This window comes from Oryctolagus cuniculus, chromosome 9 (genome assembly GCF_964237555.1).
Source record: "Oryctolagus cuniculus chromosome 9, mOryCun1.1, whole genome shotgun sequence".
NCBI lineage: Eukaryota > Metazoa > Chordata > Mammalia > Lagomorpha > Leporidae > Oryctolagus > Oryctolagus cuniculus.
Window position 1 is genome coordinate 72560648 of NC_091440.1, and position 16669 is coordinate 72577316.

The 16669-nt window shown below is 46.1% G+C and overlaps 1 protein-coding gene across 3 annotated transcripts in view; it reads right to left on the reverse strand.

Moving 5' to 3' along the window:
- Positions 1 to 12195, reverse strand: part of LOC127487170 (uncharacterized) — a 399814-nt gene extending 387619 nt beyond the window's left edge. For all 3 annotated transcript variants that reach the window (XR_011378825.1, XR_011378824.1, XR_011378823.1), the window contains exon 1: positions 12030 to 12195. The gene's annotated coding sequence lies outside the window, so the exon portion shown is untranslated. The remainder of the gene's footprint in view (positions 1 to 12029) is intronic.
- Between the last annotated feature and the right edge of the window lie 4474 nt (positions 12196 to 16669).

A 16669-nucleotide genomic window follows, 5' to 3' on the forward strand; every position in this document is an offset into this window, starting at 1 on the left:
AATGAGGAACAATGGAAATCAGGAATGGTGTGACCGCACACAGGCTGTGAGCCATTTGAGTGGCTGACCAGAGCTAGTGGAGTATAAAGCAGTAGCGGATGTGGCTATGGGCAGTTCCTCAGGAAAGGATGATAGGGCAAGGGCTTGACACTCAGTAGCAGGTGCATCCGCTAACAAGGCGGACTCTCAGTCTTGTTCAGCTGGTTCTGGTTGACTGTCAGTTGCAGGCTTGATGTTTCTGGCTGGTACCCAAATGGGCTGCCCCGCATTCTCTGGAAAGACACAAGCATATCTTCGGCCCTTGTAGCAGAAGCCTTTCTATGGGTGTTGGTATCCAGGGCCTGAATTCTGCGTCTGCTCAGACATTAACGGCAAACATGTGGGTGGGATGGGGTCTAGCAGCTGCCCTTAGAGCCTGGGGTGCCCAGGGATGGCCACAAACATGGGGATCCTTATTGGGTGCGGGTGGGATGACCTCGCATGGGTTATCACCTCGAGGTCGTCTGAGTTCATCCCACATCTATTTAGGGGGTGGCTGACTAGGCACTGCTGCCTTCTCTGCTGTCCTGTCATTTTCACTGTCGGAGCTCTCTCCCCCTAAGTCATCAACTGTAGCCTGTGAGGCAGCGGCCTGGAGTGATAGGCTCTTATCACTCACAGATTCATTATGTTTGGTAATCTGGGTGAGCTTCTGAGAGGGGGGTATCTTTCCCATGTTTGAACACTTAAGAATGGCACACCACAACTCTAGCCAAAGGAAAGACACACACAGCACTGCTGCCATAACAAAACCAATTCCTAGCAACTCAGTGGCTGATGGCATTATGCAGGGGGTTCACTACGTTAGATGAACAGACAGTGGTGTATCAGATCCTAAGTAGGTCCTGTGCTTAGTGGGAGACTTCCTTATTTGTTAGGTCAAGGCTGTATGCACACACGTGTCTCTGGAGCATCACCTCAATACAGTGAAGGAAGATGACTTGGTTCTGAATTCTGGGATGATCAGTCCCTTATGTGAATTCACCTGGCGAACCAAAAGTAAAAGGAGGAGCCAAGAAGCGGCATTACGCTTCTGGGCGGTGTGTGCCTAACCTGGGATCACTTCAACCACGGACAAGGACAAGGAAAGGGATGTAGGAGGGGGTTCTGTGCTCACCCTCACTGAACTGAAGAGCACACAAAACAATGAGGGGCCTACTTGCTGATATCAAGGGGAGGGGACCTCGCCGAGTCTGACACGCTGTCTCTCAGTCACATTGGGCGCTAGAAGTTGCTGTGGATTTGTTCTGAGAGGAGGAGCGTGGTGGGGAGAAGAGATGCAGAGTCACCACACAGACTCTGGGAGTCGGGAGAAAGTAGGCCAGATGTGGGGAACAACTGCCAGCAGGCTGGAAACAGCAAGCAGGCCATCACACTTGGGTTGATTGCCGTTATCAAAGTGTGGGACCTTGACCAAGGGCACCACTGGACACCACCAATGCTCACAGAGGAGAACTGGACTGAAAGGCGCTTCAGACACCAGATGCAAGACCCAGCAGGTTACAAAGTGTGCAGCTCTAACTGCTTCAGGAGCCAGTGCTGTAAAATAATCTTCCACAAGAATCCACGCTGCCCCCATTTAGGAAGGGAAGAATATGTTCCACTGTGCCACAGATTAGTAATAAAATCTATTAGAGGACTGGTGAAAGGAGTCAAGAAATGGCCTTGCTCTATCATATGATCTTTTTAAATATTTACTTTACTTATTTGAGAGACAGAGTTAGAGAGAGAGGGAGAGGGGCAGAGATGGACGGAGGGAGGGAGGGAGGGAGGGAGGGAGGGAGGGAGGGAGGGAGAGAGTATCTTCCAACCACTGGTTCACTCCCCAAATGGCTGCAACGGCTGGGGCTAGGCCAGGCCCAAGCCAGGAGTTTTATCCGGGTCTCCCACATGCATTCCAGGGCCCAAGCACTTGGGCAGTCTTTTGCTGCTTTCCCAGGTGCATTAGCAGGGAGCTGGATAGGAAGTGGAACAGCTGAGATTTGAGGGGCATCCCTAAGGACTAATGTCCTTACTATATGGAGCACTCGTACAAATCAATGAGAAAACAGCCTGTAATGCACTAGAGAACTATACAAAGACTATTAATAGAAATTTCCCAGAAAAGGAACACAAAAACTCTTATAAACACATTAATAGATTCCCAAGCTTCACTGACAATAAGATAAAAAGAACATCAAAATACCCCTCTTCTTTTTAAAAATTATTTATTTTATTTGAGAGGCAGAGAGACAAGGAGAGACAGCAATCAATCTCCTGTGTGTGTATAATACTTTAAAAAGAAAACTCATGAACACACACAAATACACACAAGAACAGTTATGGATGGAGATTCAATCAATGACACTGAGACAACAGTGTTGCCACGTCGGGGGGGGGGGGTTCAACTTATACCTAAACATACTGCAGCAAAGTAAACTCTGGATGGATCAAATATTAGGGCCAAAAACAGAAAGAAAATTATAAAAACAATAGAAATGTCTGCAATGACTGGGCTGGGCCAGGCCAAAGCAGGGAGAATTTGACTGGTCTCCCGTGTGGGTGGCAGAGACCCAACCACTTGAGTCATTACATGCTCCTGCCCAGAGTGTGCATTAGCAGGAAGCTGGAACTGGGAGCAGAGACAGGTCTCAAACCTAGGCACTCCAAAGTGGGATGTAGGCTTATTCAGCTGCGCCTTATCTACCAGGCCAAGCAACCACCCTGGTACCCCTTTCACCCCTAAGACTGGCAAAGATCCAAAAGTTTCATAGCACTGGCTGGTGACTAAAGGAAAACCTCAGTGGAGAAAAAAAGTACTAATATCTATAAAAATTACAAATACACACATCGTTTGACCCAAGGATACTTGGAACTTGCTACACATGAATTCATACTTGGGCAAGATGATATAATATCAGGCTATCCATTGCTGTTTCTAAGAGCAAAGAATGAAAATAATTCAAATGGCATTCATTTGATTTATAGGCATTCATTAAAAAGAATTCATAGGCATTCATTAAAAAGAATATGGAGAATTTTTATGTACTTACAGTAGTCAATAAAACCTAAAATGCTACCGATTGTAACATGCATCTTGCTTTCATAATTGTTAAAATGTGAAAAAGTGTGCTTAGAAACAATGACATACAGTATATTCTCCAGATAATCAACTGAAAAAAGCAGCTTCAAAAGAGCAAGCACAGGATGCTACACATTCATATTTTAAAAAGTAAAAAACATTATGTTTCACACAAATACATGTGTGTGACACATATGCACAGCTCTGTAGAATGAGACACGTGGGGAGAACAAGGTGACCAAAAGACAGGGTGGGAAGGCGACTTCTAACTCTCTGGACTGAATCTAAATGTCCACTTCAGATCCCAATGTTGATGCCCTAAGGCCACTGTGATGGTATTTGGAGATGGAAGATGGTGTCTGTGTAAGGTCACCAGTGGGGTCCATAACAGCACTGCCTCCTGGATTAGTGCCCTTCCAAGCAGAGGAAGAGACATGAGAGCTCTCTCTACATGCATGAATGTAGGAAAGGCCTAGTGAACACACAGTGAACCAGTGGTTGTCCACAAGCGCCAGGAACAGGACCACACAGAAACACAGAAATACAGCCATCAATACCAAAGAAGTTAAAGGAAGAAAAACTCCCAGTAAAAGCTCTCAGGAAGTTCAAAGCATATATTAGAAATATCTTTGGGAAAATGGCAGGGCAAAGTTACTACTTATCAATAGTCACATTGAACATTAATGGCCTCAACTCTCCAGGCAAAAGACACAGATTGGCTAAATGGATTAAGGAACAAAACCCATCTATTTGTTGCCTACAAGAAACACATCTTACCAACAAAGATGCATGCAGACTGAAAGTGAAAGGTTGGAAAAAGATATTCCTTGCCAACAGAAACCAAATAAAAGCTGGCACAGCTATATTAATATCAGACAAAATAAACTTTAACACAAAAACTGTTAAGAGAGACAAAGAGGGGCACTATATAATGATCAAGGGTTCAATTCAACAGGAAGATGTAACTATTATAAATGCGTATGCACCTAATTACAGGGCACCAGTCTATTTAAAAGATATGTTAAGGGACTTAAAGGGAGACTTAGATTCCAATACAATACTACTGGGGGACTTCAATACTCCACTCTCGGAAATAGATCATCCGGACAGAAGATCAACAAGGAAACAGCAGATTTAATCGACACTATTGCCCAAATGGATCTAACAGGCATCTACGGAACTTTCAATCAGACATTTAAAGAATTTACATTTTTCTCAGCAGTGCATGGATCCTTCTCTAGGATTGATCACATACTAGGCCATAAAGCAAGTCTCAGCAATTTCAAAAGAATTAGAATCATACCATGCAGCTTCTCAGACCACAGTGGAATGAAGCTGCAAATTAGCAACTCAGGAATCCCTAGAGCATATGCAAACACAGGCATATGCTGAACAACATGCTCCTGAATGGACACTGGGTCACAGAAGAAATCAAAAGAGAAATCAAAAACTTTCTGGAAGTAAATGAGGATAACAACACAACACATCAAAACTTATAGGATACAGCAAAAGCAGTGTTAAGAGGAAAGTTTATAGCAACAGAGGCCTACATCAAGAAATTGGAAAGGCACCAAATAAATGAGCTTTCAATGCAGCTCAAGAATCTAGAAAAACTGCAGCAAACCAAACCAGACACAAATCTAGTAGAAGAGACATAATTAAAATCAGAGAAGAAATCAACAGATTTGAATCCTGAAAAAATTATAAAAAATCAGCCAAGCGAAGAGCTGGTGTTTTGAAAAAATTAACAAAATTGACACCCCATTGGCCCAACTAACTAAAAAAAGAAAAGACTCAAATCAATAAAATCAGAGATGAAAAAGGAAATGTAACAACAGACACCACAGAAATAAAAAGAATCATCAGAAATTATTACAAGGACCTGTATGCCAGCAAACAGGGAAATCTATCAGAAACGGGTAGATAGATTCCTGGACACATGCAATCTACCTAAATTGAACCATGAAGACACAGAAAACCTAAATAGACCCATAACTGAAACAGAAATTGAAACAGTAAAGACCTTCCCCACCAAAAAAAGCCCAGGACCAGATGGATTCAGTGCGGAACTCTACCAGACATTTAAAGAAGAACTAACTCCAATTCTTCTCAAACTATTCAGAACAATCAAAAGAGAGGGAATCCTCCCAAATTCTTTCTATGAAGCCAGCTTCACCTTAATCCCTAAGCTGGAAAAAGATGCAGCATTGAAAGAAAATTACAGACCAATATCCCTGATGAACATAGACACAAAAATCTTCAAAATTCTGGCCAGTAGAATGCAACAACACACCAGAAAGATCATCCACCCAGACCAAGTGGGATTTATCCCTGGTATGCAGGGATGGTTCAATGTTCGCAAATCAATCAATGTGATACACCACATTAAAAAACTACAGAAGAAAAACCATATGATTACCTTAACAGATGCATTGAAAGCATTTTATAAAATACAACACCCTTTCATGATGAAAACTCTAAGCAAACTGGGTATGGAAGGAACATTTGTCAATACAATCAAAGCAATTTATGAAAAACCCACGGCCAGTATCCTATTGAATGGGGAAAAGTTGGAAGCATTTCCACTGAGATCTGGTACCAGACAGGGATGCCCACTCTCACCACTGCTATTCAATATAGTTCTGGAAGTTTTAGCCAGAGCTATTAGGCAAGAAAAAGAAATTAAAGGGATACAAAATGGGAAGGGAGAACTCAAACTATCCCTCTTTACAGATGATATGCTTCTTTATTTAGGGGATACAAAGACCTCTACTAAGAGACTATTAGAAGAGTTTGGCAAAGTAGCAGGATATAAAATCAATGCACAAAAATCAACAGCCTTTGTATATACAGGCAATGCCACGGCTGACAGAGAACTTCTAAGATCAATTCCATTCACAATAGCCACAAAAACAATCAAATACCTTGGAATAAACTTAGCCAAGGACATTAAAGGATTCTATAATGAGAATTACAAAATCTTAAAGAAACAGAAGAGGATATCAAAAAATGGAAAAATCTTCCATGCTCACATGTATTGGAAGAATCAATATCATCAAAATGTCCATTCTCCCAAAAGCAATTTAAAGATTCAATGCGATATGAATCAAAATACCAAAGACATTCTTCTCAGATCTGGAAAAAATGATACTGAAATTCATATGGAGACACAGGAGACCTCGAATAGCTAAAGCAATCTTGTACAACAAAAACAAAGCCGGAGCATCACAATACCAGATTTCAGGACATACTACAGGGCAGTTGTAATCAAAACAGCATGGTACTGGTACAGAAACAGATGGATAGACCAATGGAACAGAACAGAAACACCAGAAATCAATCCAAACTTCTACAGCCAACTTATATTTGATCAAGGATCTAAAACCAATTCCTGGAGCAAGGACAGTCTATTCAATAAATGGTGCTGGAAAAACTGGATTTCCACATGCAGAATCATGAAGCAAGACCCCTACCTTTCACCTTACACAAAAATTCACTCAACATGGATTAAAGATCTAAATCTATGACCCAACACCATCAAATTATTAGAGAACATTGGAGGGCTGGCGCTGTGGCTCAATAGGCTAATCCTCCACCTGCAGTGCCGGCACCCGGGTTCTAGTCCCAGCAGGGGCACCAGTTTCTGTCCCGGTTGCCCCTCTTCCAGGCCAGCTCTCTGCTGTGGCCCAGGAGTACAGTGGAGGATGGCCCAAATGCTTGGGCCCTGCACCTGCATGGGAGACCAGAAGAAGCACCTGGCTCCTGCCTTCGGATCAGCGTGGTGCGCTGGCCGCAGCGGCCATTGGAGGGTGAACCAACAGAAAAGGAAGACCTTTCTCTCTGTCTCTATCTCTCTCTCACTGTCCACTCTGCCTGTCAAAAAAATAATAATAAATAAAAAAAATTTAAAAATAGAGAACATTGGAAAAACCCTGCAAGATTTAGGTACCGGCAAAGACTTCTTGGAAAAGACCCTGGAGGCACAGGCAGTCAAAGCCAAAATTAACATTTGGGATTGCATCAAATTGAGAAGTTTCTGTACTGCAAAAGAAACAGGAAAGTGAAGAGGCAACCGACAGAATGGGAAAAAATATTTGCAAACTATGCAACAGATAAAGGATTAATAACCAGAATCTACAAAGAGATCAAGAAACTCCACAACAACAAAACAACCCACTTAAGAGACGGGCCAAAGACCTCAATAGACATTTTTCAAAAGAAGAAATCCAAATGGCCAACAGGCACATGGATCACTAGCAATCAGGGAAATGCAAATCAAAACCACAAAGAGGTTTCACCTCACCCCAGTTAGAATGGCTCACATTCAGAAATCTACCAACAACAGATGCTGGAGAGGATGTGGGGAAAAAGGGACACTAACCCACTGTTGGCTGGAATGCAAACTGGTTAAGCCACTATGGAAGTCAGTTTGGAGATTCCTAAGAAACCCGAATATAACCCTACCGTACAACCCAGCCATCCCACTCCCTGGAATTTACCCAAAGGAAATTAAATTGGCAAACAAAAAAGTGGTCTGCACCTTAATGTTTAGTGCAGCTCAATTCACAGTAGCTAAGACCTGGAATCAACCTAAATGCCCATCAACAGCAGACTGGATAAAGAAATTATGGGATATGTACTCTATGGAATCCTATACAGCAGTAAAAAAAAAAAAATCCAGTCATCTGCAACAAAATGGAGGAATCCTGAAAACATCATGCTGAGTGAAATCAGCCAGTCCCAAAGGGACAAATATCATCTGTTCTCCCTGATCGGTGACAATTAACCGAGCACCAAAAAGGAAACCTGTTGAAGTGAAATGGACACTATGAGAAACAATGACTTGATCAGCCTTTGACCTGATTGTCGATGAACAACTTAATATTTTATGACTTTTACTATTTTTTTCTTCTACTTAATACTATTGGTTGAACTCTAATTAACACTCAATTATTCTTAGGTGTTTAAATTTAACTGAAAAGTGATCTCTGTTAAATATAAAAATGGGAATAAGAGAGGGAGGAAAGGCACAATTTGGGACATTAATGGTAGAGTTAGAAACGTGCCAGAGGATTCCAATTCAATCCCTTCTAGGTGGCATATACCAAAGCCATCTCACTAGTCCAAGTGATCAATTTTAGTTCATAATTGATCATAATGATAGGTCTAACAGTCAAAGAGATCACATAAACAAGACTAGTGTCTGCTAATACTAACTGATAGAATAAGGAGAGAACAATGCAACATGGGAAGCTGGATACACAGCAGACTCATAGAATAACAGATGTCCTAAACAGCACTCTGGATCAGAATTAGCCCTTACAGCATTCGTATCTGGATGAGGAGATCAAAACACTCAGGAAAAAAAAATGACCTAAATAAAAGATCTCTGCGAGTGAGATCCCAATAGAAAGAACTGGGCTCCATCAAAGAAGGAGGTACCTTTCTCTGAAGGGAGGAGAGAACTTCTAGTTTGACTATGATCTTGTCTAAATAAGATAGGAGTCGGTGAACTCAAAAGGCTTCCATAGCCTTGACAACTCATGACAAGAGCCTAGGGAGATTACTGACGCCATAAACAAGAGTGTTAATTTGTTAAGTCAACAACAGGAGTCACTGTGCACTTACTCCCCATGTAGGATCTCTGCTCTTAATGTGTTGTACAATGTGAATTAATGCTATAACTAGTACTCAAACAGTATTTTACACTTTGTGTTTCGGTGTGGGTGCAAACTGTTGAAATCTTTACTTAATATATACTTTAGTATATATTTGATCTTCTGTATATAAAGAGAATTGAAAATCAATCTTGATGCGAACTGAATGGGAGAGGGAGCAAGAGATGGGAGGGTTGCAGGTGGAGGGAAGTTATAGGGGGAAAAGCCATTGTACTCCATACACTGTACTTTGGAAATTCATATTTATTAAATAAAAGTTAAAAAACGTTTTTAGGATCAAACTTTTAACTCTCATAATTTGTCACTATCTTTGAAAATTATATAAGTAATAAAGTTTTTAAGTTGGAACCCAAGAGAATAAATCAAACTCCTTAATTTCTGTGAAAAGCAAGAGTGCATTGCTATCTTCTATGAATTCTAATGATCAGAAATTAGCATTTGCCATAAGAAGATGTGCTTGTATACTTTCTAGGGGTATTTAGTTATGTCAAAAATTGTAAGGCTGGTCCCATTTACAAGACTACCTTATGACAAACTCTAAGCAAAGTATTTTAGTGAGTGTCCAATTCTTACAAGTAATAACAGGATTCCACTGTGTTTAAAATCATATAGAGCAGGCATTTGGTCTAGCAGTTAGGCTACCAGTTAAGATGCTCACTTCCCACATCAGACTGTTTGAGTCTGATGCCCAGCTCCAGCTCCTGACTCCAGCTTCCTGCTAACAGAGTCCCTGGGAGCCAGTGGTGATGGCTCAAGTAACTGGGTACCCACCACCCACACAAGTTGAGACACCAGCTTCTTTCTTCAGTTCCCACGCTGGCCCAGCCATTGCTAGACACTGGGAAGTGAACCAGCAGTTGGGAGCTTGCTGATTCACTCTGCCTCTCAAATAAATAAATACGTAATTTTTTTTAATTCCCCTTTCCAAAAGCAAGTATTTTATTAATTTGAGAGTACATGATGTTGCATTAGAACATGAGTTCTGATTAAGAAGTGCTGTGTTTTATCTTACTGAAATCCAAGCAGAAGGATGTAAATTTCAAGCTCAAACCAGAGTCTGTTCCATTGCTATGTCAATTAACAATATGCAGACATAAAATCTTGCTGCTATAAGTGAAGAGATTGTGCAATAGTTCCCTTCAGGGTTCCAGGGGATTCTGATCTAAGCCTGACAGACAAGTTACTGCTGGTTTGCTTTACCACTCAGAGTTAGAATAATTTCAACTACTTAGAAGTTCATCAAACTTGGGAACTCACTGAATAACTTACCTTATTTTTCATGTTATTTCTTATGACATTAATACATACTCATTACTGACAAATCTGGAAAACATTTAAAGGAAAGCCTAAAATAGAAAATGAAATCATTCCTATCCATAGAAGCCAGAGTTTATATATATATATATATATATATACACACACACACACACACACACACACAGAGTGTATATTTATATGCATGTACACTCTAGAAATGAGACCAGGATATTTATAGTTTTATAGCTTTTTTTTTCATTACTTAGAAACCTATACTAGCAATCCCTATGCTAACTAGGGCATGCTGTAATATAATAAACCAATCTCTGCAGTAGGCATTCAGATTGCCTTTGGTTTTCCCATCTATGTGACTGTAACAATCATGCACTATAGCCAATGCTGAGATGAGTATCTTCAAATGTAGTTTTCTTATGCATCCCTGACTCTCTCCCAAGGGTAAATTCCTAAAAGTGAAATAGTCAGCTGAAAGAGAACATTTGGTAAATCTGGTATAAGCTGCCAACTTGCCACATTATGCATTACTAATCTTCTTCACATTGTTTTCTAATTAGCTGAGGCCACAGAAGCATCTGTGAATGAAACAAATGACCTGTCTATACTGCTTAAGGAAACTACACATTACCCAGGCATAATGGGCCCACAAAAGCTGTGCCTGTACAGACAAGTGCACACACACTGATTCGCCAGGGGCACCGGGGTGTGGACAGAGCACAGGCCACTGGATCTGGCTTGGAACTGCAGCTCCACCAATGACTGCTTGTGTGGCCCTGGACGGCTTGCAGTTTTCTCAGCTATCCACCGCAGGTCTCTGTGTCCACATCTTTCGGCAGATTCGCCACATAAAGGCATCTGGCACTGCAGACTGCTCTCGCTGAAGTGCCGTGGCCCAGTGAACAACACAGCTTTAAGTCCCACCCCGCCTGCTACTCTGTGGATCCTAGGAAAGTCCCTTGGATCTCTCAGAGATATTTTCTTAATGAAATGCTCAGCTCGTACACCTGTTGTGAGGAATAAATGAGGTCATAAATATAAAGCTCCAAGCACATGCGAGGCACTTTAGTCATTCTGGTTTTTTTTAAGTGGGTTTCACACCCACAATGAGCCAGAAGGCACAGGATGACCAGTCTGTCCAGGGAGCGTGTTGGGACGCAAAGCCCTGAAGGCTGAGCATTCTCCACGGCAGTACCTAAGCCTTCTCCTTCCAGACGGGAGGCTGACTTGACCAGATCTGCACACCAATGTGCACACTGCTATGTCTTCGGTACCACGTGAGGTACCGACATGTGAGCACACTGACAACGTTCCCGAACCAGACGGCCAGGAAGGAGAAGTGGCAGCTCAACACTTCCGGAAACTACCAGTGTTCGTGGGTAAATGGGTTTAAGAAAAAAACTTCCTTTTCCCCCTTCATCCTAGTTTACACATTCCACCCAAGCCAGGATGTCGTGTGGTTTCACCGAAATCGTTCCGTAACACTTTCTATTTCTTTTTGCAAAGGCAGCTCCGGAGACGCCTGGGGGCACCACCTGGCTACGTCACCACCCAACACACTGGCTCCCAACTCCGTCCACCCTACAGGACTCACACATCAGAACCAGCAAACAAGAACCCGAGCCGCGGGCCCTGCGGCCTCTTCCGGAATCCCGTCCCAGGCCACCCGCCGCTCTGCGGGGACAGATGCGGGAGTCGGCGTGCCCGCACCCACCGTCAGCACCGGCGGCACGGGGCCGACCCGAGAGCGCGGCCCCGGGAACCGCTCCGCAGGCGGGCACCGCGCGGTCGGCTCGGCCCGGCCCGGCCCAGCAGAGGCAGGCAGAGGCAGGCGCCGAGCGCCCCAGGCCGCCGGCGGAGAGACCGACCCGAGCGCCGCGCCCCGCACGCGCAGGCCCGCCCCGGCCTCGCCAACGACCCAGAGCCAGGCCGACCCGCTCACGCCGGGCCCGCCGCCGCCGCCGCCGCCGCCGCCGCCATACCTTCTCCTCGCCATCGTAGATGCGCACCCCGCGCTGCTGGATCACCAGGGTCTCATTAAGCTCCAGGAGGCCGCTGGTCCACACGAAGCGGTCCATGGCCGACGCTAAGCCGGCCGCCGCCACTCGCCAGCCCGCCCGCCTACGCCGGCGCCGGCGCTCCCGGCCCGCGAGTCCTGCGCCAGGCGGACGGCGGCGCCCCCTGGCGGCGAGCGTGGCGGAGGTCGCCTTCCAGGGAGGGTGGGCACGGGAGGGGGGGCGTGTGCGGCGCTCGAGGGCGTGGAGGCGTGCGTGTCGCGCCCCCTGGCGGTCAGTCCGCCAATGGCCTTTTAGACCCTTGCTGGGCAGCGCGGTCCACCCCATCCTAAGCCCTCAGCGTAGAGGGAGCCCACACTGTAGCTTGGACTTCTTATTGTCCTTTACGCCTGCGTATCCGTAGCAGTTTTCTTGTCGGTGCCTGTCATTTCATTAAAGGCTATAATTTTTTCTTCAAATGAGAATTGATGGCACGATTTTTTTTTATACAGCTGCGTTAAGTCCTTGTGCTCCTTTTCCTTTTCCCTCCTAAGATCGCTTTCATTTAAACATTTCCAGTATTAATACAGACATCCTGAATTTACTCTAGGCTGTATTTCAACATAGAGCTCCCATAATGTATCTGTTGATTGCTGCACACAAAACCCATCCGTGGCTTGCACCTCCCCCACCTCAGGCTTTCGACCCTGCTTATGTATTTTACAATCGTAAATGAGCTACGAATATTTGACTGTCTGCAAGTACCATCTGTTTTCCTCCTTAGGATTCTATTCTTAGAGCCGATTATGTATTGGAGACATATTTAGCCAGAGTGAAGTGTCACCAGCAAACTGGTCTTTTGCAGGCCAGGTAGCCCCAGCTATGTTACACATTATCATTTCTGTTCATTTCTGCTACTTGACCGTTATTTTTTAGTTTTTCATTTGCTGGTGAGGCTATTTCTTTTTTGGAGATTTATTTATTTATTTGAAAGGCAGAATGACACACAGAGAGAAGGAGAGGCAGAGAGAGAGAGGTCTTCCATCAGTTGTTTCACTCCCCAAACGGCCCCTTTTGGGGCTGGAATTGGGCCAATCCAAAGCCAGGAGCCAGGAGCTTCTTCAGGGTCTCCCACATGGGTCCAAGAGCCCAAGGACTTGGGCCATCTTCCACTGCTTTCCCGGGCAATAACAGAGAGCTGGATCGGAAATGGAGCAGCCAGGACTCAAAACTGGCACCCATATGGGATGCCAGCATGCAGGCAGTGGCTTTACCCACTAAGCCACAGCTGGTGCTTATAGCCCCAAGGCTATTTCTTACTTTAAAATTTCTTTGTTTATTTGACAGGCAGACACACACACGGAGAAAAGAGAAATGGACAGAAATACAGGGAGAGCTCCCAAGAGACCAGCACCGGGCACAGCATGTGAAACCACCACCTACGGGGCCAGCGCTGTGGTGCAGTGGGTTAAAGCCCTGGCCTGAAGCGCCGGCATCCCATATGGGAGCTGGTTCACGTCTCGGCTGCTCCACTTCCTATCCAGCTCTCTGCTGTATCCTGAGATAGCAGTGGAAGACGGCCCAAGTCCTTGGGCCCCTGCACCCGCGCGGGAGACCCAGAAGAAGCTCCTGGGCTCCTGGCTTCCAATCGGCACAGCTCTGGCCGTTGCAACCATTTGGGGAGTGAACCATCAGATGGAAGCCTCTCTCTCTCTCTCTCTCTCTCTCTGTCTCTACCTCTCTGTAACTCTTTCTGTCTTTCAAGTAAACAAAAATTAAATCCTTTAAAAAAAAAAAAAAAAAAAAACCTACAGCACAGGATGAGCACGTGTTGGAGTCCCAGCTGCTGGGCCTCCAATCCAGCTCCCTGCTGGTGTGCCTGAAAAGGCAGCAGAGGATGGTCCAAGCTTTGGCCTGGCACCAGCCTTGCCATTGAGGCCATTTGGGGAGTGAATCGGTGGATGGAAAATCTCTTTCTCTCTGTCTTAAAAATAAATCTTTAAACACACACACACACACACACCCTCACACCCTGTGGTGGGCTCAAAAGAGGAAGAGGACAGGGCTGGGCATTGTGGCATTACCAGTTAAGCCACTGCCTGCACAAATTCAAGTCCTGGCTGTTCCACTTCAGATCGAGCTCCCTACTAATGCGCCTGAGAAAGCAGCAAAGATGGTCCAAGTCCTTGGGCCCCTGCACCTGTGTGGGAGACCCAGAAGAGGGTCCTGGCTCCTGGTTTCGGCCTGGCCCAGCCCTAGTTGTTACGGACATTTGCGGAGTAAACCAGAGTAGAAGACATTCATTCACTCATTCTTTCTCTCTCTCTCTGTCTCTCTCACCCGAGCCGCGGGCCCTGCGGCCTCTTCCGGAATCCCGTCCCAGGCCACCCGCCGCTCTGCGGGGACAGATGCGGGAGTCGGCGTGCCCGCACCCACCGTCAGCACCGGCGGCACGGGGCCGACCCGAGAGCGCGGCCCCGGGAACCGCTCCGCAGGCGGGCACCGCGCGGTCGGCTCGGCCCGGCCCGGCCCAGCAGAGGCAGGCAGAGGCAGGCGCCGAGCGCCCCAGGCCGCCGGCGGAGAGACCGACCCGAGCGCCGCGCCCCGCACGCGCAGGCCCGCCCCGGCCTCGCCAACGACCCAGAGCCAGGCCGACCCGCTCACGCCGGGCCCGCCGCCGCCGCCGCCATACCTTCTCCTCGCCATCGTAGATGCGCACCCCGCGCTGCTGGATCACCAGGGTCTCATTAAGCTCCAGGAGGCCGCTGGTCCACACGAAGCGGTCCATGGCCGACGGCCTGTAGTTTCATGGTCAGCTCTGTTGGTGGAGACATTTCCGAGAAGGAATTCTTCTCTTTGGATCTTTTCGAAAAGGGTCTACCTTCTCTGACAATTCTGGGATAATGATATAAAAAAGAGTTTAAAAATATATCATTCTTGGAGAGGATAAGTCTGGATATTAGGAGAAAATTGCCGTGCTGGAAAACCTATCTGTTTTTCAAATTTTCCTGCTCACTCTCAGCCAATTGAGACCTCCACTGCTTTCTCTGAATCACTTCCTTTTAATATGCCCACTGAAAATCCCTGGGGGGAAATTCACACGATATCAAGTTAACGTTTAGAGTGAACCACACATCTATCTAGTTCCAAAGCATTCCCATCACTCCGAAGGAAAATCCCTTACCCATTAAGCAAGCAGCCTCTCCCCAACCCCATCATCCACCAATCCATGGACTTCTGCGGATTTATCTATGCTGGGTATGTCATACAAATTGAATGACATCACACACAACCTTCTGTGTCTGGCTTCTTTCACTTAGCAAGCTTTAGAGGTTCTTGAGTTTTTGTTAGCTGTCCTAATTGTTAAACTGGTCTCTGTCACTTAATGGGAACCCATGTTTACTCAAGCTGTCTGATGAAACTTTAGTATAGAACAACAACATTGACAGCAGTACATAAAGAGCAGTGATGTCTTAAGAATGGTGAGAGTACGACTTGACTGTTGTTTCTGCCAGAGTTGACCTTAAATGTAAGCAGCCGTACTGAAAATGGGACATTAAGAAAAAAAAAAAACCTACAGAAAATCCCACACCCGTTTTGCTACTAGCTGCCATAAGAGGTCTGAAGAAAAGAGTGGACAACAGTGGGGAAAACTTACCTTAGTGGAGGGCCGGCTTTGGAGGTTCTCACAGCTGGGCAGGGGCGCTGTGGGGAAGTCACACCCTCGCACCCCTGATCCCACGCTGAGACCCGGCTGAAACAGAACACAGCCCCAGTCCAGTCTTAGTGCAGAGACCAGGCAAGAGGAAGCAAAGTCGTGAACTCAGAGCGTAGAACCGGAAAGGCAGTCTGGACTCTCCCTAATTCTCCCACACTAAAACCTTCCGGCTGGGAATCGTTACGTTTTCTCTGGTGGAGAGGTGTTTGGGTGGCCTTTGTGAAGGTGCTATTTCTAGGTGAGGACTGAGCGTTATGGCAGCACACTTCAACACCAAGTGTCTACAGTAAATGCTTTTAATCTTCACAGGCGGATTATACACAACCTGCAGAAGGGAGCGCATCTTTCCTAGTTCTCTCTCTCTCTCTCGCAGCTGATAATTGTGTAGTATGCAGGCATAGAAAGCAGACTCCAGTTCCCGTCTGCGAGCTCAGCAAACGTGGAAACATAATTTCCGAGCTTGTCATCTGCGAAGCAGAGATGAGGCTCGAAATGGGGTCACGTTGGCGAGAGGAAAATACTCGTGCTCTCGGTACGTAGCCTGCTGGTTCCGTTGTCCTACAACAGGCGCAGCCAGAGCACACTTTTTTGTCTCCTCTGCCTTCCTCAAAGGACCGTGACCATCCGGGGACTCGTCCTATCTGCAACCTCGAGGCGCTGCTAGGTGAGGATTCAGCGGACCGACTCCTCCTACGCTGCACAGTCGGGACGAAGAGCGTTGTTTGACTTTGAAACGCACAGGCTCAGCGGGCACGGACCCGGGTGGACGCCCGGGCACGCTCCCGGCACCCGCAGCGCAGGCCCCGCCTCTCTGCGCCTATTGGCCCATTCAATTCACGCCGGCACCAATGGGCGGAGGCGGCGCCCGCGCTGTCAAAGGCTAGCGCAGGGGCCGCGGCCTGAGGGAGTC